Source organism: Pithys albifrons, chromosome 26, assembly GCF_047495875.1.
Source record: "Pithys albifrons albifrons isolate INPA30051 chromosome 26, PitAlb_v1, whole genome shotgun sequence".
Classification (NCBI taxonomy): Eukaryota; Metazoa; Chordata; class Aves; order Passeriformes; family Thamnophilidae; genus Pithys; species Pithys albifrons.
Window position 1 is genome coordinate 1,708,031 of NC_092483.1, and position 24,077 is coordinate 1,732,107.

General features: G+C 50.3%; 1 pseudogene; it reads left to right on the plus strand.

Moving 5' to 3' along the window:
* The first annotated feature begins 1,157 nt into the window (after positions 1-1,157).
* On the plus strand, positions 1,158-21,685 carry LOC139682999 (zinc finger protein 345-like; annotated as a pseudogene).
* Positions 21,686-24,077: the final 2,392 nt, after the last annotated feature.

The following is a 24,077-nucleotide window of genomic DNA, read 5'->3' on the forward strand; positions in this document are numbered from 1 at the left end:
CAATTTTAGTGTTACTTGTGGTAAATACACATTTTTGTATTTAAAAGAACATATTTTAATTAATTTAATGTTTTATAACTAAAACTATTATTTGTCTTAATTCACATCGGCACTTTAAAAAGAGCTTTGTTTTGAAAATGCTTAAAATTAACAGATGGAAACACATCAAGTACTATCAGGTGTTATGAATTTTGAATCTGAAGGATCAAATTAAAAGCTTTAATCAGGTAAATGTTCTGGTAACTGATCTTCATTCTGTCAGAGGAAACTTGTTGTTCCTATCCATCGCTGACCTCAACCTGTGGAGACAAAAAACGGAAACCCTTCCCCAGATCATCAAATGCTTACAACACTTTATCTGAATTAACAAGGGAATTAGTTTAACAGATCTCCTTTAGGCTTCTGTGTTGCTGTCTGAATTGCTGGAGAAAGATGCTGCATTCTGTCTTGCATGCTGTATTGCAGAACTGTGATCGCAGGGCATCAGGTGCCTGTGTTCTGTTGTGTCAAAGGCAAACTTTGCTGATGTGTGTTAAAGTGAGTCTACTCAAGCTGCTTGCTTTCTGGTTAACTGACAGGCTTTCAGTCCGTCGGGGTATGCTGGAACCATAATTCCCAAGGCTCTTTACGAGACTACTACATTTCCCATAAGGCCTTGCAAGGAGCTGATGACGTAATGCAAGGCTTTGCCTGTCCAACTACAACAACCACAATGCCTTGCGGGACTTGCGCATGACAGAAAAAGCTGATGATCTAATGCGAGAAGGCTTCCCCCCCCCCCCCCCCCCCCTTGAAGACGGGAGAGGGAGGGGGAGCGCCATGTTGTTACGCAGCAAAAATTCTCTTGCAACAGTGAGCTAGAATGCAGCTGGAAAAAACACTTTTGCAGCATCAGAGATGGAAACGAAGCAAAACAGAATTAAGACAGCAGGTTTTGGCAACTTACAGCTCTTACACAGGCTGAAGAAAATACGTGGAGGTCGGAGACGGTATAGAACAAAGCCCACGGGTGCGTAATGACCATCAGCCACGTTTGGGGTTATACTGTCCTTTAGCAAGTACAGATTCTTTCTTAATTCTCGTTTAGTGCTGTTTTTCTTTCTTGCGTCGATTCTGTGACCTATCGCAGGGCGGCGGGGGTGGGGGCGAGGGCAGCGATGCCCAAAAACATCGGGAGCTGGGGCTGCAACGGTGGTGAGGGAGCTGAGGGGTTAAAGAGGCAGCAGAGGCTTCCCACAAGGATCGAAGCGGACCCGCGTGGCGGCGGGGTCGGGGCAGGCAACGCTGCTGGGAGCGGGAAGCAGCAGGACAGGGACAAGGGGAAAGCCAGAGCTTGTGCGCGACTTCCAAAGATGTCCCCGCAGGGTGGCTTGCAGCGAGGGCCTGCGGCGGCAACAGGAGCTGTTTGCGATCAGTACGAAGAAAGCTAGCAGTCCCTTTAGATTTTATGTCCCGCAACGTGCTCTTTGGAAGTTTCTTCTTAATACTGAGTTTATATTAGAGGCTTTTCTTTATGGTTTCCTGCGTAAACAATTTAAAATGTTGTAACATCGGGGGGAAAAAAAAGGTTCCTATTTTGTGTTTACTTTACAAGCTTTTCATAAAGCTTCTCGCTAACTGCCTTCTCTTGCTTGACCTGTTTTGCAGCTGCGAATTTTGGCTTCTATTTTTTCAATAAGCCAAAATTTTCTATCTCGACTTCCATTTTTTCAATAAGCCAAGATTTTTGATAGGAGGGGGAGGGCGACTCCCACTTTTGCTTACCAAGGCCTTTGACTCCGCTCTGCTGGTAGCCTCTCATATCTCCGCCTCTTCAGCTTCCACGACCGGCGCAACTTCGCAGACACTGATCACAGCTCCCTTGTCCAGTCTCCAGTCGACCTGTGGGGACAATTTATCACCACTTCTTTACCCGCGAACTCCACCACTTATAGTAAAAAAGTGTCGATTTTTTGAGCTCCCAAGGGTACGGTGCAAGAGTCAAAGACGTGACCTTCATAGAAGTATCATCAGTGTTCTAAACTTTATTTACCAAAACACACACACTTATCACATACTTCTTGAGTCCACGAATAGTACAGGAATATTATTTGTTAATGGCTATGGTTTGCTTTCTTTACCACACAACTTGATTGGTACTTTTCTCCAAACTATGCCTCACTGTATCGCTGTTTCTGCCTGCTTTTTCCAGCAGCTGCTGCATACCTATATTGTTTACTGCTCTTCTTGAAGCAGGCTCAAGGATGCAGGGGCCCTCTTTCCCTTTTCATAGGCTGGGTTGTGCATACAGGTGAAGTAGAGAAAAGCCAGAACCTAGGGGATTTTACTAAAAGCACCCAACTTTCCAGGGAGTTTCCAAGAGATAAGGTTTAATTTACAGAAGACATCTAACTCTCAGTGAAGTCATAATTAAAGGTCCATGTAGCGAACAGGTTAATCCCAAGAAAAAAGCCAGAGCACCATGTTTGGCAAGACCCACTGCAAGAATCTGCAAGAATCAGCAAAATTAGACCGAGTTGAAAAGTTCATGAGGATGAAGAGCAAAAATACGACCACCACCAGATGAAGTAACAGGATCTCCCCTCATAATATTCCTCAAAATGGACAGCTCCGCCCCAACTCTGCCTGCTATGAATATTATAACTAGATATTGCAATATTATAATCGTGCATGAATATGTAGGTAAAAATATTGTAATCCCTCACTAGAAATGTATAAATACTGTAGCTTCTCACTGTAGATTTTGGAGCTCTTTTGTCCGATACTAATCGGAGAGTTCCCCAACGTTGTCTTAATAAATACCTTGCTGTTTATTGACTAAAACTTTGTCTCTAAACAGTTTGTTCTGCCTCTTTGGGCATCACAGGCTTCTAATAGCAAACTGTGGCCTGTGCTATTAAAATATTCCTCAACACCCCTTTTCCACCCTTCTCCTTATTTCCCCCCTTTCCCATCATCCCCTCAATCCCCAGGCCCCCCCAAGATCAATTTGGGGGGCACAGCCCTTATTATGCCTCATCTCCCACCCCTTACACATAATCATCCCCAATGCTTAGTCACCTCCTGATCAGTTTTGAGCGTCCCACCCTCTCCTTTTCCCTGCCTTTCTCACCTCTTCAACTTCTTTCCCATCGTCCCCCAATCCTCGGTCATCTGACCCTCTCTGGTTTTGGGGGGTCCCACTCCCCTCCCACTCAGTTTGGGGGTCTCACCATCCATTTATATCCTTCTGATCCCTCTTTCCCACCATCCCTCCCTTCCTCCCACCCCACTAACCCATGAGCTCCTCACCCACAGGCAGGAGGGTCCCAGCACGACCAGTGCCCCTAAAGGTCCACCCCAAAAACGTGTTTGGTGGAGACCTGGGTGGGATCTGAGCAGGTTTGGTGGGTCCTTGGGGGCCTTTGGGATGGTTTAGGTTTAAGGGGATCTCGGCACCTTTTGGGGCATGCTGGGTGCCATGTTGAGTCCTGGGGGTGGTGGGAGTGGAATCATCCTAGTGGGGATGGGAAGGCCTTTGGGGGATCCTGAAGGGGCTTAGTAGAGACTTGGAAGAGGTTCCTGGGTGGGCTGGAGGCAACTAAGAGGGGTTTTGGGGATGTCCTGGAGGGTCAGTGAGAGGTTGTGGCGTGTCCAGTTTCTCCCAGAGGTGCCGCTGCACACTGCCCACTGCAAGATGCTGACGGGTGTCGAGGGCTTCATGGTGTGCTTCATCTTCCTGGTGCTTGGGCTTGGCTTCTCCCTGTGCCAGAAAGGGGAGGGGAGTCCCAGAGGGACCTGTCCCTGTCTCCTCAGAAGCATGTGTGCCCTCCCAGGGGATCCCCCATCTCAGTGTCACCCCCTTTTCTCTCCCCAATAAGCTCCTGAGCCATCAGCGGCTGCAGCCCCTCACTGTGGCCTTGAGCCCAGCCTGGACCACCCACCACCATCCCCACACTGATTTGGGGGGGGGGGGTCACATGTTCCCCCTGGCCCTGCTTTTACTCTAACCCTGCCCAGCTGCTGCCACTGTTACCGGTAAAACATTCCAGTTCTCCCCAGTCCCAGTTATTGGGGGTAGTGGGGGACAGTCCTGGGGAGGGGGGGATGAGGGGGGGGGAAGTGGGGAAAAGCAAAGGTTGGAGGGGGAGCAGAACCAGCCCCAGGATGGATCTGGAATGGGGACTCCTGTGTGTGTCCCCATGTCACCCCGTCCTGGGCAGGGCTTTGAGAGGGCACCTGCCCCTCAACATGGCACCCAGCACACTACAAAAGGTGCTGAGATCCCCTTAAACCATCCTACAGGCTCCCAAGGACCCCCCCAAACCCACTCAGAGACTACCCAGGTCTCCACCAAACACATTTTTGGGGTGGACCTTTAGGGGCACTGTGGGTGCTAGAACCCCCCTGCCTGCGAGTGAGGAGCTCTCAGGTGAGCAGGGTATGGGGAAGGTGGGGATGGTGGGAAAGAGGGATCAGAAGGGTTAAAACGGATGGTGAGACACTCAAACTGAGTGGGAGGGGAGTGGGACCCCTCAAAAACAGAGAGGGGCAGGTTACCGAAGGTTGGGGGATGATGGGAATGAAGTTGGACAGGTGGGAAAAGCAGGGAAAAGGAGAGGGTGGGACCCTCAAAACTGATTCGGCAGTGGATGGGCACTGGGAGAGGTGAGATGGTGTTACAATCTGCTTAAATATCGCAGATTGAACTTGGGTTCAAAATATTTTCCCCAACAAAATTAAAACTCAAACTAAGTCCTCCGTTAATTCAAAAAACTGATTTTTTATTATTAAGAAATTGCTAAAAGATTCAGAAAGAGAGGGAAATAAGAACAGTTAGAAAAACACTAAGAATACTTTTTAGAAGCAAAGAAAAAAAAGTTTACCACCAAAACAAACTATTTTTCTGACAGGTTAGTGGGGGGGCTGGGGGGGGGAGAAGCAATGTTATCTCTGTTCCTGTAGGGCGAGGTATGGAATGCAGCTCTTGCAATGCAGATGTGATGCTCAGTTTTTGCTGCTCTCCCTTGTGCAGCAGGGCTGCTCCTCGCTCTCTGCAGTGCTCTCAGGCTCCGCAGAGCTGTCACTCACGGGCAACAGCGGCGCAGCCACCCCAAGCTGAACAGGGTCAGGGCTGGGTTAACAGGAGCAGAACTCACGCATGGAGCAAGGCAGAGCTCAGCTTTCTCCTTAGTCTGCAGTGGCAGGCAGGCAAGCAGCTTGGGTGGTGAAGGAGGAGGGTAGGAAGGTGAGATGGGGTGAGGCAGGGGGGAGGTGGGAGAGAGGTTCTTGGCTGTGGTTCTCTCCCTCCATTCTCCACGCTCCCTATGTACCAAAATTCCAAGGTGTTCTTTTGGAGTTTTTATGGAGTCCAAGACAGTTCAGACATTGTTTTTTACACATAGCTTGCAAATTTCACAGAAGCAGGATATAGTTTTAGCTAAGTTATTACAACAAGAGGATGCTTCTGTGAGTTCTTGTAACGGGAGACGAGTTTAGTTCTGATGCAGATGATTCCACAGGAATTAGCAGCAACAGGCCACTTTACTCATATGCACACAAACTTATATACACCTTTAAGGCTGTAACCCTCCGCGGCTGTTGACACTTTGACACTGATTATTGGCTAATAATGCTGTTTACATTACAAAGCCTCTTGTAATTAGCTGACCATGCACATCTGCTGAGAAGGTCGGCTGCCGTTTCTGATCTCATTAATTAGTTCTTAAAGCTACAGCACACTGATTTACATAGGCAAGTTCAAATACCATATGGAATTCCAACAAGTTCTCAGCAGGCCAGAGGTTTGGCTGAATTTGCTGCCATGACTTCCAGGAAGCTTGGTGAAAGGCTTTGGCAGGGTGTTTGTTTGTAAGAGGATTCTGGCTTTCCGTCAAACTCCTGACAGAAAATTCTTTCATAGGATGTTTATGACAGGGGAACAATGGGGGAATAATATTTATTACATTTCTCGGTTATTGGTGTATAACACATGAGTGGGAAAGTGGGGGAAAGGGAGGTCCTGGAGCCAAAGAAGAGGAATGTGGAGGTGAGGTGATCTGGGATGGCTGGGAATGGCGGCCTGAGGGTCCCTGGGGTCAAAGAAAAGGGAGATCCAGGGGCTGGGAGAGGCAGGATGGGCAGGAAAGGGGAGGCAGGAGGATCCTATGAGTCAAAGAATGGGGGGTCTGGGGGCTGGAAAACAGGGAACGGCCACACAGGGGTGTCCCACAGCCCCGGAAAAGGAGGTGCAGGGGAATCATGATAATAATAGGGAACAGAAGGAGAAAACAGTGAGATGGGGCTCCAAAGTGCTGATTTCCAGAGGCAGGAAGGTGGGGAGAGGGCAGGGACGTGTCCCCAGGGAAAGGGATCCCAGAGCAGATCTGGTGTTCAGGGCCAGAGCAGGAACTGGCAACAAGGATTTGGGGAATGCAGAGCAGTGGGAGGGGGGTTGCCCTCACCCTGCTGCCCATCATGTGCTTCTCAAAGCCCAGTTACTTCCAGTATGAGCCCAGTCACCTCCAGTATGAGCCCAGTCACCTCCAATATGAGCCCAGTGGCTCCCAGTGTATGTCGCTTGCCCACACATGGCCCAAATTTGCCCCAGTATGGTGGCAGTCACTCCCAGTGTGCTCCCAGTATTAACTCAGTTGCCCCCCCCATGCTTTAAGTTGCTCCCTTTTATCTCGTCTATGATTCCATTCATCCCCAGTGTATCCCAGTTACCACCATCATGCTCCCAGTCACTTCTAGCATGATGTCATTGGCTCCCAGATTCTTCTGGTTAATCCCAGGAGGGTCCTAATTGCCCATGGCATGCTCCTATATGATGCCAGGATGATCCCAATTGACCCCAGTCTGTCCCAGGAGGAGCCCAAAGCTCCTGGAAAACATGGAGGACCTGCCCAGAGGAGGGTCCCTCCAAGTTCTGTGGCTGCAAGAAGAGAACCGAGGAGCTGAGGGTCACCCAGAGCCACCCCAGGCAGTAGAAGGTTGTCCCACAAGGCCTCCTGCTGCCCCTCGTGTCCTCCTGCTTGGGCCAAGCTCCTCCTAGTGTTTATTCCAGTTGCCTTCAACATGGTTCCACTTGCTTCCAGTATCAGCCCAGTATCATGCCATTAGCTCCAAGTGTACTCCCAGTTTTTTTCCATTGCCAGTATAATCCGAGTTACTCTCAGATACTCTCAGTATGATCCCAATATTAAACCAGTTCCCCCTACATGCTTCCGGTTACTCCCTTTTACCCCCACTATGGTTCCACTCACTCCCAGTGTATCCCAGTTGCCACCAGCATGCTCCCAGTCACCTGCAGTATGATCCCAGTCGCCTCCAACATGATGCCATTTGCTCCCAGTTTCTCCCAGTTGCACCCAACAGGGTCCCAATATCCCCCAGCATGCTCCTTGTCACTCCCAGTATGAGCCCAGTATGATGTCAGTCACCCCCAGCGTGGGCCTTGCTGCTCCCAGTGTGATCACAGAATGATGCCAGTTGCCCCTGGCATGGTTCCACTTGTTCCCTGGTCCTTCCAGTTTGATCCCACTCAGTTGCCCTTAGTTGCCTCCCAGTGTGACCCCAGTCTGTCTCGCATGGTCTCAGTCATGCCCCATAGCCACCCGTATAGACCCAGGCACTCCCACTTGCTCCCAGTTGCCCCCAATGTGGTCCCAGTTCCCTGCCAGCATAGTCCCACTTGCTCCCAATCATCGCCAATGTAGTTCAAGACATTGCCCAGATGATCCCAGTCATGTCCAGTTATTGCCAGTATAATCAATGGTTATTTGGGGCTGAATTTTGGTGTTTTGGAGGTTTTTAGGATCACAAGATGCCCAGTGAGTTCTAGACATGGGCTTGAGCAAGAGGATCCCCCAAGCCAAGGCACTCACCTTGTTTTTTCCCCAAAACCAGGATTTCTCATTCCGCAGTCTTGGCCAGATAAAGGAGGAGGCTGCGAGGAAGAGGAAGATGCCCCAGGACCCCCAGGCAGGTGAGGAAGAAGTCAGTGCCCCTTTGCCCCTCTCTTGTGCTGCGTCTTCCAGCTGAGCATCGCTCCCGGCTGCAGGACAACCCCGCTGCTGATGCCGTCCTGCCGGGGCCGGGTTTGGGGGGATGTCCTTGGCCTTCCCTGTGGGCTGGAGGCAAATGCCCTTCCTGTCCTTGTTCCTTCCTGCCCCAGGCCTGGAGATGAGCACGGAGAGCCTGGAGGACAAATCCCTCCGGCAGAACCTGGTGGCAGAGGCCATTTTGAACGGCTCCACGGTGCAGGAAGTCAGTGAGGAGGAAAAGCCACTGAGATGCCGAAGGAGGAGAAGCTCCAAACCGAGTCCAGGGCTTTCTGAGGATAAACGACCCAGCCTGTCCTGGGAAGGCAGCCCAAGCTCGAGCCAGAGCTCTGACCTGGTGGTGCAGCAGTGGTTTCACACAAGGGAGAAGTGCTACAAGTGCTTGGAATGTGGGAAGAGATTCAGCCAGAGCTCCGACCTGATCTGCCATCAGGACATCCACACTGGGGAACAGCCTTATACGTGTGGGGAATGTGGAAAGAGCTTCAGATGGAGCTCCAACCCGCTCCGCCAACAGCGCATGCACAGTGGGGAACGGCCCTACCCATGTAAGGAATGTGGGAAGAGCTTTAGGGACAGCTCTGCCCTCAGCCACCAGTGCCTGCACAGTGGGGAACGTCCCTACACATGTAGGAAATGGGGGAAGAGCTTCAAGCACAACTCCAATCTCGTCACTCACTGGCGCACCCACACTGGGGAACAGCCCTACACACTGGGGAGAGGCCTTAAAAGTGTGGGGACCGTGGGACTCGGTTTCAGACCAGCTCGCATCTCTTTGTGCATCAGCACAAGCACACGGGGGAAAAGCATTATTTAAAGTGCACTTTGAACCATCAGTGACTACAACAGCTACAGCATTGAATCATAACTCAAGGTAATCTGCAAACACAGATGGTAATTTTAGGGTCCAGTCTGTTCAGCTTTCCAGCCAAATGGGCTTTCTTAACTCAAGGATAATGTATCCAAGGTCCTTTTCTGCAGCTGTGACTGCTGCAAATGTGGTCACCAAAACCTGGAAAGGTCCTTTCCCCTTGGCCTGTGGGGACTCAGAGTCCCCAAGTTGGCATAGCCCCAGTGGCCGTGCAGGAACGGATGGGCTGGGGTATACAATCCACTGGCTGAGATGTCCCCAAGAATCTCTGGAGTTTCTGCAGGGGTGTCGCAGGTTAGGCCTAGCTGTTGCTAACCTTGGACTGTCCCCCCTTTTCCCCCCAGAACCTTCTCAGCAAAGGAAAGAAAAAAAAACTGAAAAGAAACGCACTCTAAAGAAACTGAACTGAATAAAAAGAATAAATTATATTTACTAACATTTACAAACCACACTGTATACACAATACATAGGATCTCACCCCCCAGGGGAGAGGGGAAGGGAGAAAAGGGGATTGATTAGCTGGAGAATAGGGAAGACACCAACCCAACTCAAAGAAACCGAATGAATTAAAACAAACACAATTAAAAACCTCAAGTAAGGGGAACAAGAATGAAACAATCTCACCCAGGACAGGAGAACCACCAGGGACCGAAGGGACCAGACCTCCACCACCTCCCTCCAGCTCCTCAGCCAAGGAAAGGAAAAAGGAAAACCACTCTCCCACTGCTACGTGGAAGACACGTGTGGAATACTTGTAACTTCTTTACATACAATGGTTTCTGAGGAAGCCATGGGTCAAACCATTACATTCTCCACCCCTTATTTCACACTGGTCTTTCTACGCAATCTTTGTATTATTGCATTTGCTTATATCCTACACACACACATATATATATAGTCCATATGCAGTCCTTCAAGGCAGATGTCTTGTTATCAAGGATCAACACCAGCATAAGTTCAGCTTTAGTCCATTGCCTTTTGGTTAGAGTCACAGTTCCAAGTTGAGGCCTAGTCCACAGTTTAGGGCTGCCTTATCGTTGAACATCATGGGATACTAGTACCGGCTTTGTTTGGGTTTTTCTCATCTCGTGTCTGGTTTCTTGCAAAACACAACTCAAAGCACATCATTAGTTCTTCCCCAAGGCTAGATTGCCTTGGGGCACACACTGGATCTCACCATCTTTCCTCATTACCTACCAGGTGTTTTCGGACCCTTGGGCAAAAACAATCTCACGAATGGGTTTGTCTTGGCCCGAGGGAGGGGTAATCCAGACAGATTTCCCTAACATGCTTCTCAAGTGAATCGCTGGAACTTTGTCTCCATCTACCGTGTGGAGGGATTCTGCTTGGGCAGGACCAGCTCGATTGACAGAGCCTCTGGTGTTAACCAACCAGGTGGCCTTGGCTAAATGCTTATCTCAGTTCTTGAAGGTTCTTCCACCTAGTGCCTTCAGAGTTGTTTTTAACAGTCCATTGTACCTTTCAACCTTTCTAGCAGCAGGTGCATGATATGGAATGTGATATACTCATTCAATACCATGCTCTCGTGCCCAAGTGGCCACTAGATTGTTTTTGAAATCAGTCCCATTATCTGACTCAATGCGATCTGGAGTGCCATGCCTCCACAAGACTTGTTTTTCAAGGCCCAAGATAGTATTCCGGGCTGTTGCATGTGGTACCGAATATGTTTTTAACCATCCGGTGGTCGCTTCCACCATGGTAAGCACATAGCGCTTACCTTGGCTAGTCTGTGGCAATGTGATGTAGTCAACCTGCCAGGCCTCTCCGTATTTATACTTGTCCCAGCGTCCACCATACCAAAGGGGCTTCAATCTTTTTGCCTGCTTAATGGCAGCACAGGTTTTACAATCGCGGATAACCTGGGAAATAGTGTCTATGGTTAAATCCACCCCTCGGTTTCGTGCTTATTTATAGGTTGCGTCCCGGCCTTGATGGCCTGAAGCATCATGGGCCCATTGAGCTAGGAACAATTCTCCTTTTTGCTGCCAATCGAGGTCTACTTGTGACACCTCAATCTGTGCAGCTCGGTCTGCCTGTCTGTTATTATCTTGTTCTTCGTTAGCTCGACTTTTGGGCACATGGGCATCTACATGGCGGACTTTCACGTTCAATTTCTTTACTCTGGCAACAATGTCTTGCCACAGATCTGCAGCCCAGATGGGCTTCCCTCTACGCCTCCAATTCATCTTCTCCCACCGGTCTAGCCATCTTCAGAGAGCATTTGTTATCATCCATGAGTCGGTGTACAAGTAGAGCCTTGGCCATCCTTTTCTTTCTGCAATGTCTAGGGCCAATTGGACAGCTTTGAGTTCTGCGAACTGACTCGATTCGCCTTTCCCTTCAGTGGCTTCTGCCACTCGTTTCGTGGGACTCTACACAGCTGCTTTCTACTTCTGGCTCTTCTCTACGATACGGCAAGAACTATCAGTGAAAAGTGCGTAGCGCGTCTCTTTATCTGGCAGCTGATTATATGGTGGAGCTTCTTCAGCTCGACTCACTGACTTTTCTTTTTCTTCATCTGCCAGGCTGAAGTTTTTACCTTCAGGCCAATTGGTTATAATTTTTAGAATTCCAGGGCGATTCGAGCTCCCAATTCGAACACGTTGTGTAATCAAAGCAATCCACTTGCTCCACGTGGCATCGGTGGCATGGTGTGTAGGGGGCACTTTTCCTTTGAACATCCAGCTTAACACTGGTAGTCGAGGTGCCAGGAAAAGCTGGGCTTCGGTACCGATGACTTCTGAGGCTGCTCGTATGCCTTCATATGCTGCTAGGATTTCCTTCTCCATAGGGGTGTAATTGGCCTCAGAGCCTCTGTAGCTTCGGCTCCAGAAACCAAGTGGTCGCCCTCGTGTCTCACTAGGCACCTTTTGCCAGAGGCTCCAGGAGGGACCTTTATCTCCAGCTGTGGAATAAAGTACATTCTTCACATCTGGTCCCGTCCTGACTGGTCCAAGAGCCACGGCATGTGCGATTTCTTGTTTGATCTGCTTGAAAGCCTGTTGTTGTTCAGGACTCCATTGGAAAATGTTTTTTTTACGGGTCACAAAATAGAGAGGGCTCACGATCTGGTTGTACTCTGGGATGTGCATTCGCCAGAAGCCTATGGCTCCCAGAAATGCTTGGGTCTCTTTCTTGTTAGTCGGTGGAGCCATTGCTACAATCTTATTGATGACGTCGGTTGGAGTCTGGCGACGTCCATCTTGCCATTTCACCCCAAGGAACTGAATCTCTCTGGCAGGTCTCTTGACCTTGCTCTTTTTGATGGCAAAACTAGCTTTGAGGAGAATCTGAATAATCTTTTGTCCTTTTTCGAAGACTTCTTCTGCTGTGTCTCCCCATACAATGACATCATCATTATACTGGATGTGTTCTGGGGCCTCACCCTTCTCCAATGTGGCCTGGATCAGCCCATGACAAATGGTTGGACTGTGTTTCCACCCTTGGGGCAATCGGTTCCAAGTGTACTGCATGCCCCTCCAGGTGAAAGCAAACTGTGGCCTGCACTCTGGAGCTAGAGGAATGGAGAAGAATGCATTAGCAATGTCAATAGTGGCATACCACTTTGCTGCTTTGGACTCCAACTTATACTGGAGCTCCAACATATCTGGCACAGCAGCACTCAGTGGTGGCGTAACTTCATTCAGGCCACGATAGTCCACAGTCAATTTCCATTTTCCATCTGATTTACGTACAGGCCAGATAGGGCTGTTGAAGGGTGAGTGTGTTCTGCTGATCACCCCTTGCCTCTCCAGCTTCTTGATCATTTTATGGATGGGAATCACAGCATTTTGGTTTGTACGATACTGCTGCCTATGTACAGTTGCAGTGGCCATCGGTACTTCTTGATCATTGACTCGGAGTAATCCCACAGCAGAAGGGTCTTCTGAGAGACCAGGGAGAGTAGACAACTGTTTGGACTCTCCTTCAATCACTGTAGCTACACTAAAAGCCCACCGGTACCCCTTCGGGTCCTTAAAGTGTCTTCTTTTTAAATAGTTCATACTAAGGATGCTAGGGGCTTCTGGTCCTGTCACAATGGAATGCTTTTTCCATTGGTCTCTTGTTAGGCTCATGTCAGCCTCTACCACCGACAGGTCCTGAGACCCTCCGGTTACTCCAGAAATAGACACAGTCTCTGTACTCTCATGTTCTGATGGCATTAATGTACATTGGGCACCAGTATTTACTAAAGCTCGATATTTTTGAGGATCCAATGTGCCAGGCTATCGAACCCACACAGCCCAATAAACCCGATTATTATCCTCGTCCCTCTCCTCCTCCTGGCTGGAGGCAGGGCCCCTCTATTGTTGTTCTTGGTCGGAGCATTCTCCATCTGACGTGTGCGATGCTCTGTCAGAGGCTCCTTCATCAGCATGGGGGGAGTTGTTTCTTTTGCGTCTCGGAGATCGATGTTTCTTTTCTGGGCTTTTTGCCTCAACCATGTGGACAGCTTTCTTGCCAGCTACTTTCCGTTTTAATTTTTGCACTCGGGCTTTAAGCTTAGAGGTGGGTTCACCGTGCCATTTTTTTATGTTTTCCCTTAGTTCGCGCAGAAGGGCCCACAAGAAACCACGCTCACTTTGTGTCTTACTCCTGGGGCTTCCAGTTTTCTCTCGTGCTGCATGAGATGACCGAGAACGGGAGCGGGAATGAGAACGAGAACTGGAACGAGAATAAGAACGAGACCTTTCTTTGCGACCTCTAGAACATTTGTGTCTAGGTTCTTCTTCATACACAGAGCGTCTAGTATTCCTCTGGTGGCCTCTAGTTCTCTCTCGTGCTGCATGAGATGACCGAGAACGGGACCGAGAACGAGAACAGGAACTTGAATGAGAATGAGAACGAGACCTTTCTTTGCAACCTCGAGAACCTTTGCCTCTAGGTTCTTCTTCATACACAGAGCGTCTAGGATTCCTCCCTACCCTTTCCCCACTGTAGAGGGACGAATGCTGGTAGTTAGAGGGGACCCTCATGGTTTCTGATATTTTCCGTATCCAGTGACACATTTTGTCAACGTGTATCTCATTCTCGTCCATACTTAGAGGGTATGCAAATATCAGACATGGCATATAAGACTTAGGGGCCCCATTCATCACCTTATCCCACATCGGCTGTGTGCATGGCATCTTCTCTGGGACCAAGATGTCATAGTAATTTGGATCGGAGTATATAATCTCCAACATGGCCAGTTCCCGCAGATACTGGATGCCTTCTTCTGCAGTATTCCACTCTCTCGGAGCACTCACCAAATACTCTTTAAATGGGTATCTTGCCCTCACGGCACAGAGGATTCGGGTCCAGAGACTGGATGCCATCTCCCCCTGTCCCATTTCCTGTTCTATTTCACGGTCTCGGGCAAGAGATCCCAATTGTTGTGCTTCATGACCTTCCAGCACATGACTACTGGCCCCCTGGTCCCAACATCTCACCAGCTAGGTGAGGATGCGTTCATCGGGCCACCGACTGTAATCCTTTCGTATATCTCGAATCTCTTTTGGGGTCAATGATCGTATAATTTCACTTTCCTTCATTATTTCCTGTCCATCTCTTCCACGTACTATTCTCTCTACCTGTGTTTTTACTCTTCCACTCCTTCGTGGAACCTCTCTCACTTCCTTTCTGACCCTCTCACGCAAAGATGGGGATTGTTCAGGCTGTGAAGATGAGCTTCTATGGTGTTCACTCCGGGAGGATGGGCTCCTACGTCGCCCACGCTGTGGAGAGAGACTTCTACTTCGTTCGAGCCATGGGGAAAGACTCCTAGCTCGTGCACCCCGTGAAAGGGAGCTCCTGCATTGTTCATCAGGTCTGATGAATGGAGGTAGCACATAGTCCTTGGAAGGCCGGGGTAAGGGCCTTCCCCAGTCATCTATTCCTTCAAATGTAGGTCTAGTATGGGGAGGCGGAATCATACTTCCAAGGGAGGGTTGCCTTTGGAGAGGCTGAAACGGTCCTTCCTCAGGCTGACGGAAGCGCGTTGACCTCCTCTCTTCCTCCACTGGGTACTTGCGTGTGTAGTCAGAGCACCAATCGTCGAAAGTTATTCTATCCCAGGATGCTCGCACCGTCCCTTTCCTTTCTCCAGGCATGCCTCTGGTCTTTTTTGGGCGTGCCCCCAGTCCTATTAGGTGTGCCCCATCCCTTGTGACTACTCCTCCCTCTCTGGCGGCTGCTCCCTCTTCTACTGTGACTATTCTTTCCTCTTGTGCCGTCGCTCCTTCCATCGTCACAGTAGTTTCTTCTTCTCTCGCAGCTGCTTCTTCGTCTACTTCTTCTTCTTTTTTTTCTTCTTCTTCTTGTTCCTCTTCTTCTTCTTCTTGTTCCAATTGCGGAGGTGGCTCTATGGGTTTTGTAGTCTCCTTTGTCCTTGTTGTTTTTTTCTTTATGGGGGCAATGATAATCTTCTGGTCCGTAACTTCAGTTTGAGTTCCCACAGAGCGAATAGGAACTGTGTCTGCGTCGGCTTGAGTTTGAGCTTCAACTGTGGTCTTGGTGGGTTTAGTAGGAATGGCCACTTCCAGATCTGCAGCTTGAGTCTGAGTTTCCACAGAGCAAATAGAAACTGTATCGACGTCGGCCTGAGTCTGAGCTTTGCTAACTGTGGTCTTAGCAGGCTTAATAGAGATGGCAACCTCCAGATCTACGGCTTGAGTCTGAATTTCTGCGGAACAACTGGAAGCTGTATTAGCTTCAGCTTGCGTCTGGGTTTCAGCTCTGGTTGTAGCGGGGACAGCAGAAATAGCCTTGTCCAGATTTGCAGCCTGAGTTTGGGTTTCTGTCGAGCAAACAGAGACTGTATTTGCTTCAGCCTGCGTCTGAGTTTCAGCTGTGGTTGTAGAAGGGACAGCAGAAATGGCCTTGTCTAGATTTGAAACCTGAGTTTCGGTTTCTACTGAGCAAACAGAGGCTGAAACTTGAGTTTGGGTCCCTACAGAGTGAATGGGGGCTTTGTTGGCCTCTGTTTGAGTCTGAGTCTCAACTGTAGTTTTAGCAGGGACAGCGGAGGTAGCCATGTCCGGGTCTGCAGCTTGAGTTTGGGTTTCTACAGATGGGACAGAGGCTGTATTAGTTTCAGCTGCTTGAGTTTGGGTCTCTACAGAAACAACATCGACCTCATGCTGTGTTTGGACTTCACTTTCGGTAGCCTGAACGGGGACTGCACAGGTCTCGGATGGCATATCTCCATATTCTATCCTGTCCTCAAGCCATTGACAGTAGTCTATGGCACATCGATAAGCACTAGCCAGGCCCCAACACAAAGCAGAGACTCGCGTATACGGGTCCTCATAGGAAAAACACTCTTCTGATAAACAGCGGGCCACCTCAGCAGAGTCACACACTTCTTCTGGCGTGAACTTCCAAAGAGCGGAGGGTGAGATATGCCCTAGCACTTTACCGAGATCCGACCAAGGCCCATCCCATCCAGGAACTGGCCTGTCCGAAGCCCCTTCCAAAGTTCCAGCGAGTCCCCCAGAGGCATAGCCTTTCTTAGGTCTAAAAAAAGGGAAGCAACAAAGTGCCAGCATTCTCCCAATCTTATACAACAGTTTCATTACCTTCATAAACACTAGTGCTGTCACAATACAATTTAGGTAATAACTGGGACCAATTGTAACAGTAGGGATCTCTCTCAATAGTCCATTAATGTCATAATTTAACAGGCCTTTAATGTCAAGATTCAGGAGGGCCTTACATGGATGACAATTATCAGGCAGACCTAGGTATGTCCCTAGGAGACCTCTCAGAGTGGGAGTAAGCATTAGCACCATCAGTATGTAAAAGAATAGAAAGACACTTAACAGGAGGCCTTTCACTACAAGAGACTGCCAGGCCATGCCAGCATGGTTGGACTGACCTCCTCTGGTACCTCTTAGGTACTTACTAAAAAGGGTGAAAACCATTCTTTTTATTGTTTACCTTATGCCTGAGTCCTCTGTTTCCAAACAAAAACCTTGTTTATAACAAAAAGATACTCTTTTGATAATACCACTTCAGTTGGCAGTTCTCCCAGCCACTGTTCTCTAAACAGAGAATTATTTACAAAACAACTCAAGGTCAGTATCTCGGTGGAACCTCCAATAATGTCGCAGGTTAGGCCTAGCTGTTGCTAACCTTGGACTGGCCCCCCTTCCCCCCCCAGAACCTTCTCAGCAAAGGAAAGAAAAAAAAAACTGAAAAGAAACGCACTCTAAAGAAACTGAACTGAATAAAAAGAATAAATTATATTTACTAACATTTACAAACCACACTGTATACACAATACATAGGATCTCACCCCCCAGGGGAGAGGGGAAGGGAGAAAAGGGGATTGATTAGCCGGAGAATAGGGAAGACACCAACCCAACCCAAAGAAACCGAATGAATTAAAACAAACACAATTAAAAACCTCAAGTAAGGGGAACAAGAATGAAACAATCTCACCCAGGACAGGAGAACCACCAGGGACCGAAGGGACCAGACCTCCACCACCTCCCTCCAGCTCCTCAGCCAAGGAAAGGAAAAAGTAAAACCACTCTCCCACTGCTACGTGGAAGACACGTGTGGAATACTTGTAACTTCTTTAAATACAATGGTTACTGAGGAAGCCATGGGTCAAACCATTACAAGGGGAGATCCTAAAGTGTCCAATAGTTCATGGGGCTTAAATTGTCTCTTCTTCCAGGCTGAACTGCAGTTCTCAGCAGTGCCATAGGCAGGGCCTGCACCGATGTCCTTCAGGTTTCCTGACAAATTTTACTTGCCTTGTGTGCCACTGCTGCAATAAAATGTGATTCTTTATCTGATGACATTCCTAGAGAACCAGGGAATAATATAGTTCTATTGAACCCTCACTACTTCTCTTGCTTTATTGGTGCGATAAAGAAAGGCCTGTTTCTGGAGTAACTCAGTAAAGTCTCTTTGCCAATCGTCTCCAGGAAGCTTTCTGGCTTTGGTGACTCCCACAGTGTTTGGGTTCTTTCATGGTCTCTTTTAACTCTTTTCCACAAGTGTAGGTTGGACTGTCACCTGCCCTGTAGGGGTAACTGCCCATCCTGTAGCTTGAAAGTGAGCTTTGAGGGATTCAATTAACTGAGAGTCCTTTTTTCTCATATTTTGGGGCAATTTTAGGTAACAGGACCTCCTTTTCTGGGACTAAAGCCAGAGTGCCTTTTTCTGCTGCCTCTTGTGTGTTTGTCAGTGAAATGGTTTCCAATCTCGGGGCAAGTTCTCAATGCCAGATGTTTACTCTTTTTGCTTAAGTCCAGGACTCAGAGCAGTTAGTTCTGCTCTCTGAGCAGAGAGTCATTGGTGAGGCCGCGATTCAATTCCCTTGTCCCTGGTGGTCACTGCACACCCTGTCACTGCTTTTCCCTCTTCAGCGAAGCTCCTTCCATCACTGTACAATTCCTAGTCAGGGTTTTTGGCTGGAATAGGCTTTGGCTCTTCACTGATCCCTGAGAAGTTCTTCAGGCACTCCCACAGCGACATTCTGCCTCTCACAGGGAAACAGTTCAAAGGGTTCTGAGAGCTTTGGCAGCCCCAGAGCCAGGGGACTCACCAGGGGATGCTTTGGCTGCTTAAAGGCTGCTCTTGCATCATCTGTGCAGGTGAGGAAATTCTTACAGGCTGTTTTCCAAACTTCATATCATGGTCTTAGGAGAAGTCCATAGTGAGCAATCCAGAGTTGGCACCACCCTGCCATGCCCAGGAAGGCAGTTCATGGACTGTTCATGACTCACGAGGAGACAGGGGGCTCCTTCTCTTCCTTCCCAGGTTCCAGGCTTTCTCATTCAAAGCAAAGATCTTCCTTTCTCAAGCGGTCACAGAAAAAGGCGCCTTTTAAATCTAACCCTGTGTCCTAGTTCAGCAGGTGGGACCAGTTAACACTGTGTGGGGGTGATCAAAACTGTGTATTTTACCCCCTGTATTCATTTCCCAAGGACAATGGACCATTGGCAGCAGCTGCCCAGGGAGTCATTAGCACCTTCATACCCAGCCTGGGGGGCGTGGCTGCTAATGGGCCATCAACAGTTCAGGGATACCCCATGACTCCCAGAGTTAATCACCCATTGTGTGAGTCCCCGCCCTGGGGGAGGGACTGGGTGCTCCCTGAGGGTACATAAGTGGTGGGTAAGAAAACCACGGGAACCTCTCGTCAGATCCAGAGGAGCAGCAGGACCGCGATAGGAGGAGACCACCACTCTCGACCAGACTACAGCCATCACCTGCCCCAACAGGTTTTTCACTTCCTTTTGCATTGGACTTGGGGGAACCATGCGTGTCTCAGCACAAGGGCCAACAAACCCCTTTGGGTTTGTGCCCCAGGACACTGGGTTATACTGCTGGGTTTTGTGAGTTGAAGGCAATTTCTCTTTGTGCCAGTGTATTTATTGTAATATTATTATTAAATTGTAGCTCTGACATAATCTCTCTCATGTTGAGCTCATTTCTCCTGCTGGTTCACCTTTAAACCAGCACAGGGATCCAGGGGGACCCTGTACCCAGGAAAGGGGAGTCCAGGGGTCCCCGATGTCGAGGAAAGGAGGGTGTAAAGAGGCCTAAATTGGCCAGAAATAGAGGTTCAAGGTGTCCCCCAGTGTTCAGAAAAGGAGGGGTCTGGGGTTTCGGAAATGCTGGACCAGGGGTTCCAGGGGTCTCAGAGTCAAGGAAAAGGGGGTATGTGGGGGCTGGAAAAGGTGGGATGGCCAGAAAAGGGGGTGCAGGGGGTATTGGTACAGGATAAAGGGGTGCAGGGGCATCCCAGTGCCTGGGAATGGGGATCAGGAGGGTCCCAAGGTCAAGGAAGGGCAGGACTAGGGGTGGGGAGAGGTTGGTATGGGGTGCAGGGGGTCCCTGTGCCCAGAAAAGGCGAGTCCAGGGTGTGCCAGGGAAAAGGAAAAGAGAGTGTGAAGTCTGAGAGAGGTGGGATGGGTGGGAAAGGTATGGGGGTGAGTTGACCTGGGATGGCTGGGAATGTGGGCCTGAGTGTCCCTGCGGTAAAGGAAAAGGGGGATCCAGGTGCTGGAATACCAGGAACGGACAGGCAGGGCGGTCCTGGAGGCCCAGCAGCCTGGAGAGGGCTGGGACTCTGGAGAGGTGGACCCCCAATACACAGGAGACCCTCAGAAGCCCAGACAGGGGGGACCCCAAGAGCCCCAAAGTGGAGAGGCCAGAGAGGAGGAACTCCTGGGATGGTTTGCTTGGGTGAATCTTGGTGTTTTGGAGGTTTATATGGACACAAGAAGCCCAGTGATTTCTTGAGATGGACTTAGGAAGGAGGAACCCCCAAGTCAAAGCACTCACACTTTCTTTTTCCCCAAAAAAAAAGATTTCTCTTCCCAATGCTTGGTGGAATGGAGGGGGAGCCTGGGAGAAAGAGGAAAATGCCCCGGGAGCCCCAGGCAGGTGAGGAGGAAGTAAGTGCCCCTTTGCCCCTCTCTTGTGCTGAAGCTTCCAGCCGAGCATGGCCCCCGGCTGCAGGACAACCCCGCTGCTAACGCCGTCCTGCCAGGGCTGGGTTTGGGGAGATGTCCTTGGCCTTCCCTGTGGTCCGGAGGCAAATTCCCTGCCTGTCCTTGTTCCTTCCTGCCCCAGGCCCTGAGCTGAGAATGGAGAGCATGGAGGACAAATCCCCCCAGCAGAACCTCTTGGCAGAGGCCAATTTGAACGGCTCCACAGCACAGGAAGTGACCAGGGAGGGAAAGACACAGAGATCCCCAAGGAGGAGAAGCTTTAACCCCTGCCCAGGATGCTCCAAGGAGGAGGAGGGGCCCAGCCTGAGCCAGGGAGACGGCCAGAGGTTGAGCTAGTACTCTGATCTGGTAGTCCATGTTCAGTATCCCCCTGGGGACAAGCCCTACAGGTGCTTGGAATGTGGGCAGTGCTTTAGCCAGACTTCCAGACTCTTCATCCACCAACAGGAACACATGGATGAGAGTCCCTACAAGTGCTTGAAATGTGGGAAGAGCCTTAAATGGAGCTCCACTGTGATTTGCCACCAGCACATCCACATTGGCAACGACTGTACACTTGTAGAGAATGTGGGAAGAGCTTCAGTAACAGCTCCAACCTGATCTGCCACCAGAAGATCCACACTGAGGAACATCCCTGCGAGTGTTCTGAGTGTGGGAAGAGGTTTCAGAGCAGTTTGTGTCTCGTTGTACAACAGCGCACACACAGGGGAGAGGCCCTTCTGCTGCACTGACTGTGGGAAGAGCTTCAACCGCAACTCCACCCTCGTCACGCACCGGCACATCCACACTGGTGAGAGGCCTTAACAGTGTGGAGAGTGTGGGAAGAGCTTCAAGGAGAGATCTGAGCTCATTATCTACCAAATGATCCACACTGGCGAGAGGCCCTATGAGTGTTCGAATGTGGGAAGAATTTTAGGAAAAGCTCACATCTCCTCATGCATCAATGCACAGACACGGGGGAGAGGCCCTTCCACTGCACCGACTGCCGGAAGAGCTTCAAACACAACTCCCACCTTGTCAGGCACCGTCTTATCCAAACTGGGCAGAGGCCTTACAAGTCCGGGGAGTGTGGGAAGAGCTTCAACTGGAAATCCACCCTCATCACATACCGATGCATCCACACTGGGGAGAGGCCTTACAACTGTGAGGAGTGTGGGAAGAACTTCACACAGAGCTCTAACTTGACCACACACCAACGGACCCACCAATAAGGGAAGCCCTACGAGTGCCCCAACTGCAGGAAGAGCTTTGCCTGCTCCTCCACCAACGGTCAGAGGACCCATATTCAATGATCCACAGTGACCCACGTTGAGGACAGACCTGGTGACCCACTTTAGGTAGAGTCTTGGTGACCAACATTCCTGGTGACTAACATTGAGAAAGCATTTGGCTGGTGGTCTCCTCATCCTTCTGGTTCCCTGTAGGCACCTGGGTGAACATAGTGGGAGGAAAATCCATCAGGACACAGAGCTGACCTTGAAAATCAATTGGGATGAGGGGATTTGATGACTTTAGGCCCATGGCAGGACATCCCTCATTGGAATGTCCAAGCGAACAATTCCCTATTTGCAAATGTATCAGTGGTTGGCTGAGGGGACTCCACTCTGGTTTCAACCTTAGATTAACACCTTGATGGTGAGGCAACCACAGGAGTCAAATGACTGTCAGTCAATCCCTTTATACCCCAAAGGTTCAGTCCCCTTTCACAGGGTCAGGTTTTGGGGAAGAATCAGGCCTTCAAGGAGGTTTCAGTTATTTTGGAAGAATTCAGATATTGGGGGAGGGATCAGAGTTACTCTGGGATGAACGCAGGGATATTTTGGGATAATTCAGTTCTTTTGGGATACTCACACATGTGAGTCTCTGTCTGTGCTTCCCTCCCAGCTCAGATCTGCTCTGGCAGTCCCTGAACCCTCAGTCCTGCCCCAAACTGCCGCCCTGGGGGCAGCTCTTTGGGTAACGTGGGGCAGCAGAGACCCCCAGTGCAGCTCTTTCAGTGCAGGAAAGCCAAAGAGAGTCTGGAATCTCCTTTATCCTGGGCCGTGGGATGGAGGGCCTGGCACAGCATCCTCGGGGCTTTGGCAGAAAGGCTGCAGTGAGGGGAGGGACAGAGCGAGAGGGAGGAACTGACACACACCACTCATCTCTTGTTTGTGCCACTCCTGTGACACCCCCTTGGTCCCCCTGAGCCCCAAGACAGATCCAGCAGCTCAGCACCTACTCCGCACTCAGCCCCAAGCTCAAGATGGGCCGTGGGGTCTGGGACACAGCCCCGCTCTGGGGGGCAGAGCCGCTGCTGGGAGGGGCGGGGGGCCTTTATCCCCCTCATGCAGCTCTGAGCACCCGAGGGCACAGCCCTGGTTTATGGGGCTGAGTCACAGCAACCCACCCATGGCTGCACTGTGAGCCAAAGTGCCTTTATTGACACCGTGGGCAGTGCACGGGGGCTGTGCCTGACACAATGCAGCTCCCCAGGAGTCAAATTTCGGCCAGTTTAGGAGGGGAATTTCACTGAGGACACTGTACATTCCATGGTGCATATCCATCTGAGTGACATCAATCACTACACATCCTTCCAAGCCACAGAAACATCTTGTGAATCACCTAAGACATACATTTTTAGGGCTTAGAAAAGTGGTTGAAAGACTGAATCTCTTTTGGCTATGTATTTCTTTTCTAACTAGACAGTGTTTACTGATTGCAGCCTCTAGGACAGAGAGGTCTTTTGATTTGTTTCTTACAAATGCAGGACTGATCTTCTTCAAGGTTTTCTTTATCTAAAACTCTGCATGGTTAAATAAACTCGTGGTTTATGGTTTTACTGCAGTTTGTTCAGAAATTCCTGTCTCCTGCTTATCTTTGATAGAAAAACAGAGAGAAAACATTTTTCTTTTCCCAGGATTCAGGCCAGTTCCTTACAAACCCTTCTAACTCGCTCTAAGCAAGTCCCACTATAGCAAGCCTGGCTTCAGGGCTGCCCTCCCGCCCCCCAGGTTCCAGCTGGTTTGGGGGCTGCAGCCCTGCCAGGGCTCGGGGCTCGCTGCTGGTGGTGGGATTGGGAGCGGGATACGGGGGGACTCAGCCCCAGTTGTCCCCCTGTGTCCCCTCCCCAAAGTCTGTGTCCCCCTGTGTCCCCCCTGTCCCCTCCCCAGGGGCCCTGTCCCCGCCCCAAGACCCATGTCCCCCTGTGTCCCCGATGTCCCGTCCCCAGGGGCCGTGTCCCCCTGTGTCTCCCCATGTCACCTCCCCAGGGGCGGTGTCCCCCCGCGTCCCCAGTGTCTCCTCCCCAGAGCTCTGTCCCATCCCCAGGGTCCCTGTCCCCCCGTGTCCCCCCGTGTCCCCTCCCCAGGGGCTGTGTCCCCCCATCACCCCCTGTGTCCCCCCGTGTCCCCTCCCCAGGGGCCGTGTCCCCCTGTATCCTCCCGTGTCCCCCCATGTCCCTCCGTGTCCCCCTGTGTACCCCCAAGGCCTGCACAGGGAGTGGCTCCCTGTGGGCTTCTTCTTCCCGCAGAACCCCCGGCGGGCTCAGAGGCAGTTTTTGCCTCGGGGGTGGCCGTAAACATCACCTTCCTTCCCAGGTGTGACAGGCCAAGAGTGACACGCTCGGGACAGACATCGATTCTTTGTTACTGCAGAGCTGGCTTGGGGCTGGTTCACAAATCCAGCACCAAGTGGCAAAGCTTT